This window comes from Heterocephalus glaber, unplaced genomic scaffold (assembly GCF_053883595.1).
Source record: "Heterocephalus glaber isolate CG9 unplaced genomic scaffold, H.glaber_assembly_v1.0 deba00001442, whole genome shotgun sequence".
NCBI classification, from domain to species: domain Eukaryota; kingdom Metazoa; phylum Chordata; class Mammalia; order Rodentia; family Bathyergidae; genus Heterocephalus; species Heterocephalus glaber.
The window spans coordinates 17,120,842-17,138,751 of NW_028258296.1; the positions used below are offsets into that span (position 1 = coordinate 17,120,842).

Below are 17,910 nucleotides of genomic sequence, written 5' to 3' on the forward strand. Positions count from 1 at the left end.
GCTCCCATAGTGCTTATGGTTTGTACTATACAGACTTGCTACTCAGCCCCAGCCAACATTCGCATTTAGTGCATGAAAGCTAACCATTTGGTGGGCTTTCTCCCCTACATTCCCTCCTTAGATGGGGTAGCTAGAGAATTGGCTGCTATGAACAACAGTAAAGAGCTTTTCAGAGAAGAAATACATGAAATATAGCAGAAGGAATGAAAGAGTCTCAGACCTCAAAGAAAGTAATAGGGGAGGAGGGTCAGAACATGCAAGTTGTGAGTAGAAAAGCAAAGTGATGGATTACAGAACAAGACAGGGGAAGACATGGTTAAAAGGTTCTGTTACCACAGAAAGAAGAAAAACTTTTTCTTATAGAGAAAAAAATATATAAACTAGAATATTATATTTTCTGTATACTGAAGAGTCTCACACCCCTTTTGTGTATTATAGGCCAAAGCTAATTTTAGATGAAAAGAAGATAAAATAATCTTTTAAAAAAGAAAGACAGACGGGTTATGTAATAAGCGTAAAAAAATCATAGAGAAATGTGATTGAAAAGTGAATCTAGAATAGATGTAGGAAATGGTCAGAAAAATGGTAGTAAAGACAAGCGGTTGAAAAGGGAAAGAAAATGGCAAGAAAAATGATTTTATGATTTCCTTTGAATATAGAGTCATCTTACTTTTAGGAAACTGATGTGTGGGGTGGTATTTTTAACATTTTGAGTGCAAACCACTGAGATACTGAAAATTAGCTTAGGGAGATATAGTCTTTACATTTAAACACCCAAATCCTGAGATCAGCTTCAACATAGTAATGATCATGCTAAAACATCCTAATTAGATATATTTAATTAAATCTCATGGAGTATTACCTCTACTTCTTACAAGACTTGGAACCTTTTGCACTTAAAACGTGAAAATGCATGGGAATTTTACAGTAAGCCATCTACTTTTTCTCCAAAAGCTAACATGGCAATAACCTCTGACCGAGTTCCCTTTGGAAGCAGCGTTTTTCTAAGAGAAACTGAAGACAACTTTTAAATATTTCTAACTAAAAGGACTGCAACATTCAATCAAATTAATGTTATCGGTGTGGTTGTTATTTGAATATCTTTGATGTCAGAACCAAGTCTCAGAATTTCAAAATTCACTTGACTTTGAAATCAAAGTATACATGGGTTTTTGCTACTGTAATATAAAATATAAATATTAAACTTTTATCAAAACATTGAACACACAAAAGGAAATGGTGAACTTTGCCAAGGATTTTGATAAAAATTTAATTTGTTTTCAAATATCTTATCATCTATGAAATATATAAAACATAAGCTAACCATGAATATACTATATATTTTACTAGTATTTGTATGACAAAAGACTGAAGTTTTGCCGATGTGGGTTTATATTAAAATGCATCATGTGCATTTTAAAAAGGCAATAGTGGGCCAGGGATTTAGCTCAGTGTTTCTGCCGCCTTCCTTGCAAGCGCAAGGTCCCAAGTTCGATCCCCTGTATTGTAACACAGGAAAATACTGGTACACAATTTGGAAACTTACATTTTATCCTCAATCCTGCCTTAACCTAATAGCTGCATGATTTATTTAATTTTTTTTTCTCCAAAATGGGTATGTTCTTTATTTAGGTGAACATGAAAGGTTGTTTTAAACTAAATCTGTAAAAACATATATAATGTAATTAGTTATTTATACTTAATTTTCTTATGAATCATAAACAACATCCCTCATACATTATCCAACATACAATTATCTATGTCGTTTCTTCATATTTAAAGGTTTCTTCTATTAATGGAAAAAACAGGAAGAGGGAAGAAGAGAGGAAAACCCTTAATGTTTTAAATCTATATCTTTAGTATCATACTCTAAACTACTCTGGTTGAGATTTTGAGGACAACGATATTGAATTCAAAATTTAAAATGAAATGTTTGCCTGCCTTATTTGAAATTTTGCCTTTCTATGGCATTGTATTAAGAATTAAAAATGGAAGCAAAGAATTGCACTAAGCAGTAACTTTTTCTATAGGTGAACCCTCCAGAAAAGAAAGCATTTTACTCCAAGGATTGTGATTACCATTCCAGCTCCCAACAGTGTAGGAAATCAGGGAAGTTTATGATCTAAATGAATCAATCAATGAATATTGCTGTATTTCCGTGAAAAAATAATTTTTTATTATTTTAATACCTAATTATTGGTCACAGTATCACTCTTAAGACATTTTTTTCCTATCGCCAAATCACTGCTCTTCCTAGTATTTCTAAATTTTGAATTGTTGCTCTGTTATCAAATATAGAGTCATCATTTAAATTATTTGCCAAGTTCAGTACTAATGGTTAGCTCTTCTACCTAATCTAGAGGTGAGGCTTCCAGAAGCCTCTGAAGGACAAGAGAGACAGAGCTTAGGGAACTTGGGAAAACAAAACAAAAAAAAGTACTGTCTTTGAAAAAGAGTGATGTAAGAGGTAAGGAAGTTAAGAGACAAAAGTGAACAAATGCATTTGGGGAGAAAGCTAGCCTTTTATGGCGTAAAAGGAAACAAAAAGATTGAAGTACTATCAGCCAGCCTAATGAAGGATTTTGAAATGGAGGGTCCTTAGAGGAAACCTGGAATTAGAACAAGTTAAAGAAGTAAAGAATGTAGGGAATGAATGGAGAGGATTTGTTTGTCTAGAGCTGGTGTTTTAATAGAGAAAAGGCAGGCCAGCAGCAAAGGCTGCAGCTAATAAATTGGCATGTATAAGAATGGGGGCAGGAAGGCACAGGGCTAATGACAGTGGCAGATTTTTTTTAAGAGCACATGAATTGATCCAAGGAGTTATTTAAAATTACAGTTTGCTTTTCTCTCTCTCTTTCTCACAATTGCTTAAAAAGAAGAGGAAAAGGAAAAGGGTAATTTCTAGGATGTACCTTAGGAGGAACTATTGTTAGACGAATAAAAAAGAACTATTGGCAAATGTGAGTGCATTAGAAATGCAGTAATTAAAAGGTTCTATAAAAAAAGAGCAAGTCAGAGCTAACAGTGTTCTTTTAACCCACTATGTCTTACAGCTCACGTTTCATCTTTTTCTCCCAGGACAAAGTTCCCCTATGATTGTATTAGATGTCCGTATACAATTTTCCACTGGGGGTGTGTGTGTGTGTGTGTGTGTGTAACTTTTTTACATTTATGCTCTAATTCACCAGCTTCATGTTTAGGACAAAATTGATCTGAGCTTTGGAAACTGCACAGCATGGCTCTTGTGTGTTAGCATCTGATATCTCTTTTGTTAATAGAGAAGTTATTAATAAATGACAAGGAGAGACAACAAAATATATTACAATAGAGGGGGAAAACAGGACAAGGACAGAGGTAGCTGGTGAAGAAGTGTGTTCATTGTGGTAAAACTAAGACAGGATATAAATGGTGGGAAGTTAAAGATCTACCTAGGGAATAAAATGGGAATAAAATACATTCAAGTAGTGTGATGCGAACTGGGTACAGTGCCACACACCCATGATCCCAGCACTCCAGAGGCTGAGACAGGAAGGATCACCTTGAGTTCAAGGCCAGCCTGGGCTACATAGTGATTTCAAACCCAGCAAAAACCAATGCCCAAGAAAAGAAAAAAAGAGAGAGTGTGATGAATCATTTCTTAAGGAAATTAACCTAAATTTCTGATAGATGTTTAAGGATTCCATGAACACATGAAGTCACTTGTGTCTCTAAATGTTAAATTAAGATACGTTCACAATCTCATGAGAAATCAATATTCACTAAACTACTGAGCATATTTGACAATATTCTAAACACCACTCACATTATCTCACTTAAAGTACTTCTAAACTGTATAAAGTAGGAACTGATGTCCTCATTTTACAAATGAGAGAATGATGAACAGAGATAGGAAATAACTTGCTCAAAGTCAAGGTATTTAAGTGGCAGAAGTTTCAAACACAGGTGCAGTCTGATTCTGAACACAAGCTGGCACCTTCTCTGTCTAGGCGAAGCATAAAGATAAAATGTTACTGGTGGGGGTGAAATTTTTATGAAGAAACTGGCCCTGGTATTTAAGTACTTAATTAGAAAGGCAGTACATGTTGAAGAGCTAAGAAAGATCTTTGTTTTTTCTACACCAGGGCTGAAGATTGTCTCTCTGCCCTTATTGCAGTGAACCAAATGCTGCTCAAAGTTAATGTGTCTCAAAGTGCCTAACTTATTACAAGACAGAGAGATCGAGATGCTGGTGAAAATAGAGCAGAAGAGAAAAACGAAACAACCAGATGTCCCTATTTAGGTTCCTCTTTCTTCTGCTGTATGTATTTTCTAAACTGTCTCTGGCTCAAGCTCAAATAAAATTATAGAAATTACAACTGAAGGATATGTCTGTACAGTGCTTGACAGATGACGATGATTCTTGGATATTTTCAGTGTTACCCCCAGTAGCCCTTACACCTCATTTGTTCCAAAGACAGCAAGTAATAATTCGAGAACAACCCAAAGTGTTCCAGAGCCTTCATCATTTAGGATTGAGCTGACAGAAAAAGCCTAGGATGGGTGATTGTGAGTCACCTTGTCAGTTCAGAGGAGGAATCATTTGAGAAGATGGCAAATCTGGAAGTCTCTCCCTGTGGTGATAGCTAGCAGCATCATTGTGATCCTCAACTCCTGGGACTGAAAGTCCAATGTAGGGCTAGGAAGAGGAGACCTGAGAATAATGACAAGAAGAGTTAACATTTTTTAAATAATGAGATTTACAACGTGTTTAGAAATTATCTCTCTTGATTGATCTGTGAGAAACACGTAGGTGTGCATTTTTGGAAAAGTGACTGTTTTCTTGACTATCAGCTTTCTCAGTTGTAAAGTGGAAAAAAACAATGATTCTCCTTATGCAAATTTACTTAGTTTTCTCATTTTTAAAATGGAAAGCTTAACGGTGTTAGGTTAAAATACAGTTTTGCTAATAGTTAATGGTTTTCACCTACAGAAAGGACAATTGCATATGTTTCTATCTAATACCTATCCTACAGGGTTATGAAAATTAAAGGCATCAATATACTCAAAACATAGCTCAGTTCATAATACATTCATTGAAAGTGTGTAAATGGGATCAATTCATCCTCACAATAACCTACAGGAGATAGGAGATTTCTACTTGTGAATATAAATTTATGTAAAACATAGTAGTCATGGCTTTATGGAGGGTAGCTTTACAACAAACACCACTGCAGTATAACATTTTGTCCATTAGTTTTTAGGCTGCTTGGTGTTTGAGTATTGTATCAGATGGCTTTCAAGGTTTGGGCTGCTTTTTCTTCCCATTCAGGTTTTCCAGCCAGCACATGGAGGGCTAATTTCACAGCTGAGGTCTCAATAAATACTCCTGTGATTGTGTTTACCATAAAAATGGTTTGCATGACTATTCCTAAGCTCATAAACTTAGAGAGGGGTTTAAACCATGTTATTATGTCACACATAAAAAAATATTTTATCTTTATTTTATAAAAAACCTTCAAAAATGAGCATAGGAACAATAATATGCTATATAAAGTCAAGGTATTATTATAATTAATAAAACAAGATAATTTTTTCTAACAGCTTAAACAGTGCTGTAGTATTTGGCTATTCTTCCCTCTGAAAATTAGTATACTAATTCAAATTTATACTTTAAATATTAGTTGAGAAATAGTAATGTAGAATATACCAGGATTTTTTCCATAAAAATGCCAGCTTTGAAGAGTTTAAAATATTAAGATATAGATGCTTTTTGTGGACACATTTTAAAAAATAAAAATCATAAGAGAAACACACTGTAGCCATTTCTCCCACCCTTGTTTTTCCTAAAATGTAATCATTTTAGAGACTCACTGAAAAGGATCAAGGGAGCAGAGCAGTAATTTCAGTGAAAAGAAACTAATAATTGAGTGTTCAACATTGTCTTTCTTTTGCCTGAAAAATAATTTTTCTTTTAATATTGTGTATGTGTTCATGAGAGAGACAGAGGCAGAGAGACAGGGAGAGAAGCAGAGAGAAAGACAAAAAGGCATGTATAAAAACCATAAGATTAGTAGATTTCTTTTCACTGAGTTTTTTGTATGTTTTAATTGTAGGAATCTTATTTCGAAATGGCATTGGACTTTAGACAGAAGCTGATGTCCTTTTACCAAAAACTAGAAATAAGAGAGTAGGAGTGGTTTGTCCAAAGTTAAATAACAAGAATTAGCTAACATGAGTTCAAACCAGGCTTCAAAATTCTTTGTCCCGTGTTCTTTTACATATGGATGCTTCTGTTAACTAATTTAGCCACTTTCAGTTTCTTATTTTCCTTTAAACTGGTAACATCAATTCTATACATTTATAATGGCATCATTGGAATAGACAGACACCTATTGAGCTAAGGATTAAAATGCCCATTTTTGCTTACAAATAATAGAAGACTCTTGGACCATATCTATGATTTAAATGACTAAAATAGAGTCAATGGTTGAATTAGTGAAACATATTTATGTGGACATGTAAGCTCTACCAGCATACTGTTTAAAGAGGAATTTAGCTACAGTGAAAATATTTGTTAAAATAAAAGTAGCATTTAAAATCATGCAGAAAACACATTAAAAATATAAGAAAGTTTCTTTCTAAATTTAAAAATCTATTCTATCTCACCCTCTAACAAGCCTTTCCTGTCCACCTTCTCTCATTTGTTATTGCTGTTACTATTGTTGTTTTGCAGGGCTAAGGATCAAACCCAAGACCTATACCATGCTAGGCAAGCACTCCACTACTGAGCTGCATCCCCAGCACCAATTTACTGTTTGTTATGTTTCCAGGCTTTACTAAATGACTTAGAGAGCTGTGAGTTCACTACAATTCTGACCCAAACATATTAAAGTAAAAAGCAAACAAATATGGAATAATATACTTTTTATTCTGAGAACAAGACTCTTGGATAAAAAGATAAACTGATGACAAGAATAAACAAAACTAACCACCGGTCTAAAACAACTCCACAACTGTTATCCCTGTTTTTTCATATTCTGTTCTTTCACCCTTCTACATTTTTCTTCTTAGTATTTTTAATACCATGGCATTCCAAAGACTGCCTATTTGTTGTTTTCTTCTGTCTTGCTAGACAATAAGCTCAAGCAGAACCAGTAATTTGTGTTAATAGATTTTTCTTTTATTGAAAAGCACTGAAATATATCAATCTTTTTATAAATATTTGTTAAATGAATAAATTAGAAATTAGATTTTGGGGAATATAATTTTATTATTAATTGAATAAAGCTATATTTGTTGGAAAGATTTCTAAAATGTCTATAGTTACCATGGCAAGGTTGCTTTTGTGATTGAATGTCTCATTCTTTTTTAGATTTATAATTCTATCATTTCACATAATTTAGTATAATGTATGTCATAGAAATTAGAGTAAAATCTATACTGACTTCATGAATGACCCTGTTTTGAATAAATCTTCAATCTGAATGTGATTTCTTAAAATTGGCCAATTTCCCTGAGAAGCTAGAAAGTAAGTTGAATATATTGATTAATTGAGAACTGCAGTTAATTGGGTTTTCACTAAAATTTATTATACTGCCATAGAGTAGGCACTCAATAAATATCGGACAAACATATGAAGTCTAGTCAGTTAATGTAGACTTATTTTGTTATTAGTTTCTGCAATAAAAAGAAAAATTTTCAATTAAATATATGATATGCAATAATATAAGAATCCACACAGGAGACAAATAAGCTATTTCTAAAGTATCTCAAATTCTTCTCATTCTCTTCTCTTTTTGTTAATCTTTTCCCTTTCCCCTTCCCTTCTACCTTTTTTCCTTCCTTTTTCTCCTTAACAATTTCATCTTAACCTATGCGTAAAGCAGGGTCTATAAGAGGTGTGGGAAGGGAGACACTTGGCAGCATAAAAAGCAGTGTTGGTAGGGCCAGGGATTTAGCTCAGTGGCACCACACCTGCCTCGGAAGTGCAAGGTTCTGAGCTCGATCCCTAGTACCAAAAAAAAGTGTTGGAGCTCAAGTAAAGGGTAAAGGGCATCTGAATTAGGGTGGGAATATTTAGTAGCAATACTGATTAAACACAAGGTAATGATCAAATAAGTAACTGCACTAAAGACAGTGGGAGATGGATCTTTCATGTTAAAGGAAGCGCTGTAGTTACAAATGTGGAAATAGAGATTCTGTGAACTACTCTGGTATTGGATTGGAAATGGAGGTATCAGTGTTTCATAAGTCCAGGGAGAAATAAATATAGATGTTAAGATATAGGTAGGTGAATTTTACACACATGTTTTCTGTTTCTGGATTCTGAGAATGATACCCTCAAAGCAATGGGAACACCTGCCTCCCAGATCTTTGTTTCTAGATACCATTCTCAATGAAAAGAAACCGGAACTCTTTGGCAAAATAGCTCTTTGCAAAAATGGCGCATAAAAAATACAAAATGAGCCTGGGATGTACAAAAGTATAGAGGTACTCAAACAATGCCATGGACTTGTGAAGAAAAGAAGTCAGATTAAAGAGGATCATGCTGATCGATCATATCTGAGACATTTCAAAGCTCAAAGTGAGTAATAATAATGACAACAGATGTATAGATTCAGCTGCATATAACTACTACCATCTGAAATCCTAACTAGGGTTATGACTGCCCCAGAGTGACCCTAGCCAGTTTCTCCTGGATAGTTTTTCTGCATGCCGTAAGTAGAAATAAAACAAAAACAAATAGTAGAATGGTCTACGGAGCTTTACAATGGGATAATAGTACTCAATGTGCCCACCTCTTCAGTTGTAGCTTGTGATAAAACAGGAACATTTTGGGGTTGAGGATTAAGCTCAGTGGCACCACACCTGCCTTGCAAGTGCAAGGTCCTGAGTTCAATGCCCGGAACCAGAGAAAAAAAAAAAAGGGAAAAACAAGCACATTCTGGTTTGGATGAAGTCATTTTTGTCCTAACCAATATGTGTGCCCATCCTTCTGAACCAAATTACAAGGATCCACTTGGTTCTGCTGCTGCCTCCGCATCCGTCATGAAGTAAGTCCTTCAGTAAACTGTCCTCTCTGGGGTACTGGACCTGTCTGCCTCTCCTCCATCCCTAACACCTTATGGTTGATTCTTGTACACAGACTGGTTGTTCCAGAATGGCAGATCATAGCTCACCGAATAAAATGGATAGTCATGAGTCCATATGGACATACATACACACATACGTGAATAAATAAATAAGGTAGTTCCCCCAAAATACTCATACAAGGGCATGAAAAAAGACATCACAATGATTCTCTTCAGCATTAAATTGATGCTAACATCAAAAATCATTGCCACCTAATATGATACTATGACATTAATCACCTTCATAGTTTCTCTACCACAGATAGACAACCTGAGTCTAATAATTAGAAAGCAGAAGACAAATCTAAAAACAAGGCATATCTTACAAAAATAACTCATAATCTTTAGAAGTATCAAATTCCTGAAAATCATTGTAACAAATGTGGAAGTGTTCCTCAGTGAATGACTGAAGAGGTGTGATAACTAAATCTGATACTGCATTCTGGACCGGACCCTTTTGTTACAAAGCACATTATTAGGACAAGTGACAACATTTTTTGAAGGGGATCTGAGGATAACATGGAAGTGATGCATTGTTGTTAATTTTCTGATTCTAGGGGTCATATTTCAGTTATAAAAGAAAGTGTTCCAGTTTGTTAAAGTGTTAGGCATATGGGCATTAGGAGTACTTGGCAAAGTGCTGCCCAATAATTCAGGAAAAATGTTATCTACATTGTGGTTGAAACATTTTCATTTTTTGAGATTGTTTCAAAGTAAACAAAAAATTAAATACTTTTAAACTTGATAACTTCTATAAAATATCATAAACCTGAAATACGGAGGTTAACTTACAAAGAACTCCATTCTATTTCACACATTTTTAGAATATAATTTCCTATGATCTGCAAAGGTATGTCGCCCTAAAATTCACAGGCTGAAATGCAGAAATTCCACTAAAATGTATAATCTATCAAACATTTGGAACTGATGATTATGGTCATGTTTTCTGTTTTCTTTTGTATTATTAAAGGCCTTTTCATATGCTTTTTAAAAAAAGAAATAGCTAAATATTCATGGTAGACATTAAAATAGAAACAAATACTATCTAGGTGGAAAATTATGATACTTCCCTTGGGGTAGAAAGCACAGTAGAAATAATATTTGGACAGGTTATACTTTGTATTTACTGAAATTGTTAAGTACAACCGTTTTCCAATAACAGGGCAAAACCTGGGTCTGGTGGCAGACGTGTGTAATCCAGCTACTCAGAAGGCTGAGGCAGAAGGATCATTTGAGGTCAGCCTAGGCAGCAGTACAGGACCCTGTCTCAAAAAACAAACAAACAACATGATAAATATTGGATTCCCTCCCTGACTATGTAAACTTTTAAAGTGAATTCAAGCAAAAACAGACAATGAAGGAGGACATGTGTAAGGAGAATCCTCTGAGGGGACTGAAGATATTGCTGTATCTATTAAATGCTATCAATGCTTAATGTTCAACAAACGGAGCCAAAATTAGAAGAGCACATAAATTTATAGAGTTGAGGTTGAATATACTATTAAAGATTGCTTTTCTCAAGTGTATTAGTATAGTTGGGAAAAATAAAATAATTTTCTTTAAAGCAAAATAAGAAAATGCATAATTTCAGAAACTATGCCATTGCAATCTCATTTGCCAATTTTGAAGTTGAATATTCAAAATGTAGATCAAGCTGGAGGCTGTGGTATGCACCTGCAGACCCAGCTACTCCAGGGGCTGAAGCGGGGGCATCAGCTGAATCCAGGATTTGGAGGTTAGCCTGGCCTACACAGAGATGCTATCTCAAAACAAAATGAAACCGATTTAGATTTGAATGAGAAACTCATACAGTGGAATAAACAGGTATTTACTTCTCTTTGATGGCTACCTGGCTAATTATGTAGCAATTTCTATCATATCAAGCTCTTTAAATATTATTTCGTTGTTATTTCTGTTACTACCAAGGTATCACAGCAATTGGTTATTTATCCTCAAAGGCAAAAATGTTTCAAGCAAGCTATCTCTTGGAATAGGGCTTTGCGTGATTGGGGGAAATACTCTTGATTTGATGTGGACGTGAGCCATACTGGGAAGGATGTGGAGTGTAACTGGAGACGCCTCACAGAAAAGAGTCCACCCTGTGGCTCAGTATCACGCCAGAGTGTCAGCTGATGCCAGGAAATAACAAGCCTACTTGGACCTCATGCACACATTCTGAATGTGTAAGAAAATGAACTTTTAATAAATAGTATAATTTTAAGAAACATGGTGTTCACTTAAGAAAGCAGAATTCCACATTACTAAAGACAAGTTAGGCTAAAATCAGAAATACAATGTAGTGGGTTCAAAAAAGCCAATTTTCCCATTTTATGGTTAGGGAAACTGAGACAAATAACTTAATCCCTCTGCACCTCATTTTCTTCACATATAAAATAGAGATGATAATAATAACACCCGAGTTTTAAGATTATTGTCAGCATTAAATGAGACATGATATGTAAACTGTTTAAAGTAGTACCTGGGCCACGGAGAATACTAATTGCTATCCCCTATTATGATTACAGGAGGGAAAGGACAAAGATAATAAACAAACAAAAACAGAAGCTACACTAAGAATCAGTGATTTCATAGAACACATTTTGATCACTCTCTGAATAAATACATTTACTGGTGCGAATCTGGCACAAAATTAGTGCACACAAGTTCTCTTTCTAAAAAAATTCTTCCATATAAATGGGGATAATAGTAGTAGTCTTCACAGCAGAGTTACAAGGATTTAATTATAAAAATTCTTAGCTATTTGTTTGACACTACTAATAGTCACTCAAAACACGAGTTGTACTACTATCGTTAATTATTATCATTATTATGACATAATAAATTCAAAATTTGAGAGAAACAGAGGAGGGCATAATTACAATTATACAGTATAAGAAGAGAAGAGCTAACATTTTGGTCTTTTAAAGAACCAACACAGTTTCCCAGATGGAGAGTATTCATGGGTTCCCCACTTGGTTTTAGCTAAACTTGTTTTCAAAAAGTCACTGGGCCTACAATTATTCCACAGAACACCTACCTTTGAATTAACCATGTCCATATAAACTAATCGATCAACAAGTAACTGAGCACCAAATCTGTGAAATATGCAGATAAGGTGTAGACAGCCTTCCAGCTGGTTTTTCTATATTCATGCCCTCTCTTCCTTAGCATACTTTTCTGAGGTTGACACACTACTCTCCTTAATGCACTTTCCTCATGCATAACTACAGCAGCTCTCACATGCTTCCCATCTCAAGTCCAGAGGACCCTGCCTGGCATTAAGGACCCTCTGCAGTTCTGCATTTCAGTGTGGAGAGACTCCCTGGGAATTTGTGAAAAAACCAGATAACCTTACACTTCAATCCAAACCTTCAATTACTAGATTAGAGTCTTCTTCTAAATTAGAGTCTTTATTATAACAAGATCTCCAGGTTTGCAAATTAAAGTTTGAGAAACTCTTCTTTCCCATATTTATTAATCTAAACCAAATAAAACTCACAACACAACCCATGGTCCCATCAAAAAAAATTAAGACTGGAGGTGTAGCTCAGCAGTAGAATCCTTGCCTAGCATGTTCAAGGCCCTGATGTTCAATCTCCAGAAATACAGAATTAATCTTTTCACTATTTCTCGTGTAATTTCTTTGCTTATGTTCTTAACTCCACTGGAAATACCCCATTTCCTCCCCACCTACTTATATCTCATTATCGTGAAGCCCAGTGAAAAGTTACATATCTTCTATGAAACTGAGACCATTTCAAATGACACTGTCTGTACTGAATACTTCCTGAATTTTGGTCAACATCATTTCATCTTTTAAATTTATTTTTTATTCAGTATTCAGTCAATAAGCATTTTCTAAATGCTTAGTCACAGTGCCAACAAGAATGCAGACTTTCCCTACCTCTAGTAGGCTCCCAATCAGCACTTAGTAGACAGATAGGCAAGAGGAGCAAGCAGTAGACGTGAGGATAAAGCCACAAACTATGCATTTTTGTTAAAACGACTTATGCAAAGTAATATTGTTGAGATATGTTAAAATATTTTGTGCTATGAGACAGATTAAATACTTCAACCAATAGGGACAAAACAAAAAGACATTGTGCTTTGTTTCATGTTAATTTTACCTCCTATAGAGGATCATAAGTCTTTTAATTGCCCAGCGACATTCTTCATTCATTCAACAAATACCATCATTAAAAATAGCTCATCAAGGGCAGGGGATTTAGCTCAGTGGTTTCACCGCTTGCTGCGCAAGTGCAAGGACCTGAGTTCGATCTCCGGTACCAAAAGAAAAAAAAAAAAAGCTCATCTTTGTCTTTTTCTGACTCTTTTAGTTTTAGACTTGTTAGGCATTAAATAAATACTTGTTGATTGAAGACAATCTTTGATCTTGGGTTGAGGACTAGATTTACACACATGGAACAATCATTGCTCAAAGGCAGTTCTTTCCTCCTACCGCTGTTCATGGCATAAGGAACAGTTCATGAATTTGCAATGACACTTTGTTTTACTAGTAGTGTCCTTTGGATCAAAAAGTTCCTCCAGGGTGCCTTGGAAGTTTCTGTTTCTCTGTAGCCAATGTTTGTGTTCACTAGAGACGATGCTGGAGCACAGCCAACCAAATGGAACTGGCTAACAAAAGCTTTTGTAGGTGAACATTTTGGAAACAAATTTCAAGACCATTTGCTAGCAAAATCCTCAACAGGAGGAATTTTCACCAAAGTAAGTTAATGTCAAGTTTTGATTTGAAGGGGTCGGGAAAGGCAGTGGAGATTAAATACTTATGAAGTATGCAATATTCCATGTACTTTAGTAGTAAAAGTAACATTAACATTTCTGGTTGTTACAAAGCCACTTAACAGCTCTTTAGGTCGAAACAGATGCTTCTAGTAGACAGCCATTCTTCCAAGAGCTCATGCTGCAACAACAGCACTGGGGTACATTAGGGTTAGAAACTATAAGAACTTTTGTGATCTCCTTGGCTCCTTCAAAGTGATTCAAAGATGGTCACACAGTAAACTTCAACACTAAACGGAGAAAAACATTGTTTTCAACCAACATAAACTAGAACTGTACAGGATCAGCTGTTCAATGAAAAGTACATATTACTCCAACTCAAGAAATCAGAAATGTCCTTATATTTATAATCTTCAAATCAGTTACAACTTTCCTTTGTCTCATTCAGCAATCTTGTTGAAGATGAGCATTCCCACATGATCTGTAATTTTCTCTTAAACTTTTGAATTTCTCTGTATACAGAAAAAAAGCTCTGCTCCCTTAATTGAGCAATTATTATTTCTTAAGTGAATAAAGAGTTTGAGGAGCATGCCAAAATCTTCCTTTCATCCAGAGAAGAGGCTTACATAGGCAGTAGCATAAGTATTGTCTGGCAGCTCCCCAGCTTAGGTGGGTGAGCCGAGGCAAGGCAGAAAGGGGAGCTTATTCTGCACCTCCAGTACTCCTTGGCATCTACTGAAGTTCTTGAATGAATGCCAATTAGGACCGATTTACATGTCTCCTTGGAGGTTTTAGATAACTCTTCACTAAGAACTGTTTGTTTTTCTCATTTAGATGGTTTCTCTAGAGTAGAATTTGCAAACTTGCTGCTGAATAATTGGCTGTTTGAAGATCACTGCTAGGTTTTCATATTGAGCTACAGCATGGTATTTGAAAAATTCCTTAAGAAGTGATTCATTTTACCTCCAAATTTATCTAAATTTGAGTAGATCAAACATGTTTTCTGCAATATTGTCCCACAAGTCAAGCAACAGAAAAAGAGTTCATATATACACATTTCATGGCAAATGCCTACACAAGGGACTTGCTGCTTGATGGCTTGTGCTATTATGTAAAGAATTCTAATTTTTTTAACAGGGTTTTGTTTATATGTTTATATAGGGCTGGAATCATTTCAGTGGAATTTCTACCATTTATCTGAGTTTTCTAAGATACTGCCTATCTCTTCTCTAGCTCTTCTATATAATAAGTCCTTCAAATATTTGAAGATAAGTTCGCTTCCTTTCAATGTAAAGATTTTGCTTTTTACTTAAATGCCTCTTAGTCCTTCAATTTCACCTGAGGTTTTATAGCTTCCAAATTTTACCATTAATAAGAAGTTAGATTTTCAATAACTACTTGGAACACAGTCTGCTAATATTGAGTACAGTTAAAGTTAAAAATATATAAGACCTGTATTTTAAATAATTTTTGTTAGAGTAAGTTTTTCTTGGTGTATTTAGTCATCTATAATACATAAGATACAATCTAAAAATTGTTATTTAACCACTGGACTCATAAGCTTAGCTATAGAGAGCATCCTTTTGATGGCCTCCATTAATGGAAATTTTACTAGACGCTACGCTACTAAATGGCGGTAGAAAAAACATGTTGAAGTATTACTCTCTGCTACTGATGTAAAACTTCTCACCAGAGAACTATCACAACTTCATTTTAAAATGTTTTCAATCTAAAGATAAATTTTAACAGCCATTAAAATGTAAGGAAGGTCGGGCCGGAGATTTAGCTCAGGGGTTCAGCCACCCACCTCGAAAGCACAAGGTCCTGAATTCAATCCCCGGTACCAAAAAAAAAGGAACATAGCAGATAAGATGTAAGGAAGGTCTTAGATAGCTTTATTATTAATTACAGTTCTAAAAAATTTTAGTTGGTATCAAATTATACTATTTGAAAAATTCCAAAAATGTATGAAAATATAATTAGCTAAAACTTTAAATCAGAATTGAAGACTGAATATTCCTTACATTTTCTTATATGCCAAAGATCATCCAGTCTTCCGAAAAATGATAAAGTGCTGACTCATCCAACAATGTAGATGGTTAATAGTCACCCAAGTGATATCAACAATGTAATGCATCGTGCTTTCACTTCTCATTAAAATTGTTATGCTACCCAAGCTTGACCAGTTTCTTTTCCTCATATATCAGATCGTGCTTTGTCTTTATTTTTTTTCCTTCTCTTACCTGCATTCAAGAATTTAAAAAAAAAGATTCTTTGATGCACCAATCCAAATTATACTCAGATAAAAGTTACGTAATTCAAAAGACTTGTTTAGGAGAGGTGACATGTGAAAACTAGAGATTGTGTCCATCATTCATCTGCTCTTTTACTGAGGTCAGGTGACCTACGGTAGTGACTGGCTAAAATGAGTTTCAAATTAGTTTTAAAAACTTTCTACATAAAGAATAGTGGCAAAATATCATTAAAAATTAATAAAGTAGAAAAGTCCAAACACATATTCCTATTAAGTCTTGTACATGTCCAAGAGTTATAAACCTCTCTGAAAATATTTATACGTGGGTGGAGGCAAGTTGTCTGTGAAATCATAAGAAGTGTTATCAGATTCATCAGGACTTGGTTGTAAATTTGACTAAATAGTTGTGGCTCATAGAAAAATGAGGAGGAAATACCTGATTGAAATGTGCATTGCTACTGAGGCAACTGAATGTTGCCATAGCAATTGAGATGAATGTGCAAGGAGTGAGATAATTAAATCTAACCCCATTGTGGTTTTGACAGTCATGCGCTGCCAATAGGAAAAGTTACGGACAGTATTAAGATAAATCACTTGCCTCATGGAGCATCTTCTCACTAGTATTTTGTTTTTCCTTTTCTAAAACATAGCTTTAGGTGTCTAATCCGAACGTTCTCTCTTAATAATCAAATGGAGTTTTGATGCTGGTTGGCAACTGCCTGGAATTTCTGCTGGTTTATTGTATCTTTGAAGCAGACATCTATAAAATATATCAATTTTTCCCCTTTAGTTCTTAAAAAAGTACCCAAAAGCCAAAGCTGTAACATTGGAGCTTGGAATTCAATAATATCTAGAACGTGCTGCCCTCTTCAGGAGCTGGTGCTTAGAAATGCTTTTTAAAAAATTTTTTCCTAGAAGTTTAGAAACTACAAACATGAACAGTAATTTCAAACATTCTATTAATAATTTTTAAAGAATAGGTACCATATATAATAAAATTTTAAAGTGTAAAACTTTTTCTTTAAAAACTTGCATCAAAAATTAAACAAAATTTTGAACTGTTATAAATACTTATGATTAAATAAAAAATAATAATTTACTTAAAAGAAACTACCTTCATAGGGAGAATTCCTGAATCATTACAGAATTTCAGACATCCATATTTGCTATCCAAATGTTCCTTCATACAAATATTTCACAAAATGTTATCTGTGTCAAAACCTAAGTAAGAGACTCTTTCAATCTTATTCTCCAGCAAAAGATCTTTTACAAATTTGTGAATATTTTGGACAAACTGTGCAGCTCAGTAGTAGACCCTTAGGCCCTAGGTTCAAGCCCCAGCACTGAAGAAAAAAAAGTGGACATCACTTTCAGTGGTCTGTAATAATAATTTGTTTTTATTCATAGAAATACTATTGTTTTTAGGAAGATTTCAAATTAAAATATAATTTTTATTTAAAAGTAGTGGAAAAATTTTAAAGGGACTGAAATATCATTATCTGGAAAATTCAAGTAAATCCCTTATGTTATTTATTAAAATTTACTTAGCAATTATGTAGTTTTGACAAAGAAACGTGAACTGGGTATTTTTTAAAATTATGTTTCTGAAACTTAAAAAACATAAAGGAAGAGAAAATAACCAAAATTTAATAACATTAATTATCAGAATGAGATAAAACATTTTTTGGGGGGGGTACTGGGGATTGAACTTGGGTCCTTGCGCTTGCGCAGCAGGCGGGAAACACTGAGCTAAATCCCTGGCCCCAAAACATATTTTCTTATATCTTGAAATATTTCTTTATATTA

The 17,910-nt window shown here is 34.5% G+C and overlaps 2 protein-coding genes across 14 annotated transcripts in view; one reads left to right on the forward strand and one right to left on the reverse strand.

Annotated features, from left to right (window-relative positions):
- Positions 1-17,910, forward strand: part of Adgrl2 (adhesion G protein-coupled receptor L2) — a 537,596-nt gene that overhangs the window by 291,107 nt on the left and 228,579 nt on the right. The window lies entirely within an intron of this gene.
- The window catches only part of LOC147827621 (uncharacterized), a 68,987-nt gene that overhangs the window by 9,742 nt on the left and 41,335 nt on the right, over positions 1-17,910 (reverse strand). Inside the window, exon 4 of the mRNA XM_087212978.1 lies at positions 4,555-4,690. The gene's annotated coding sequence lies outside the window, so the exon portion shown is untranslated. The remainder of the gene's footprint in view (positions 1-4,554; positions 4,691-17,910) is intronic.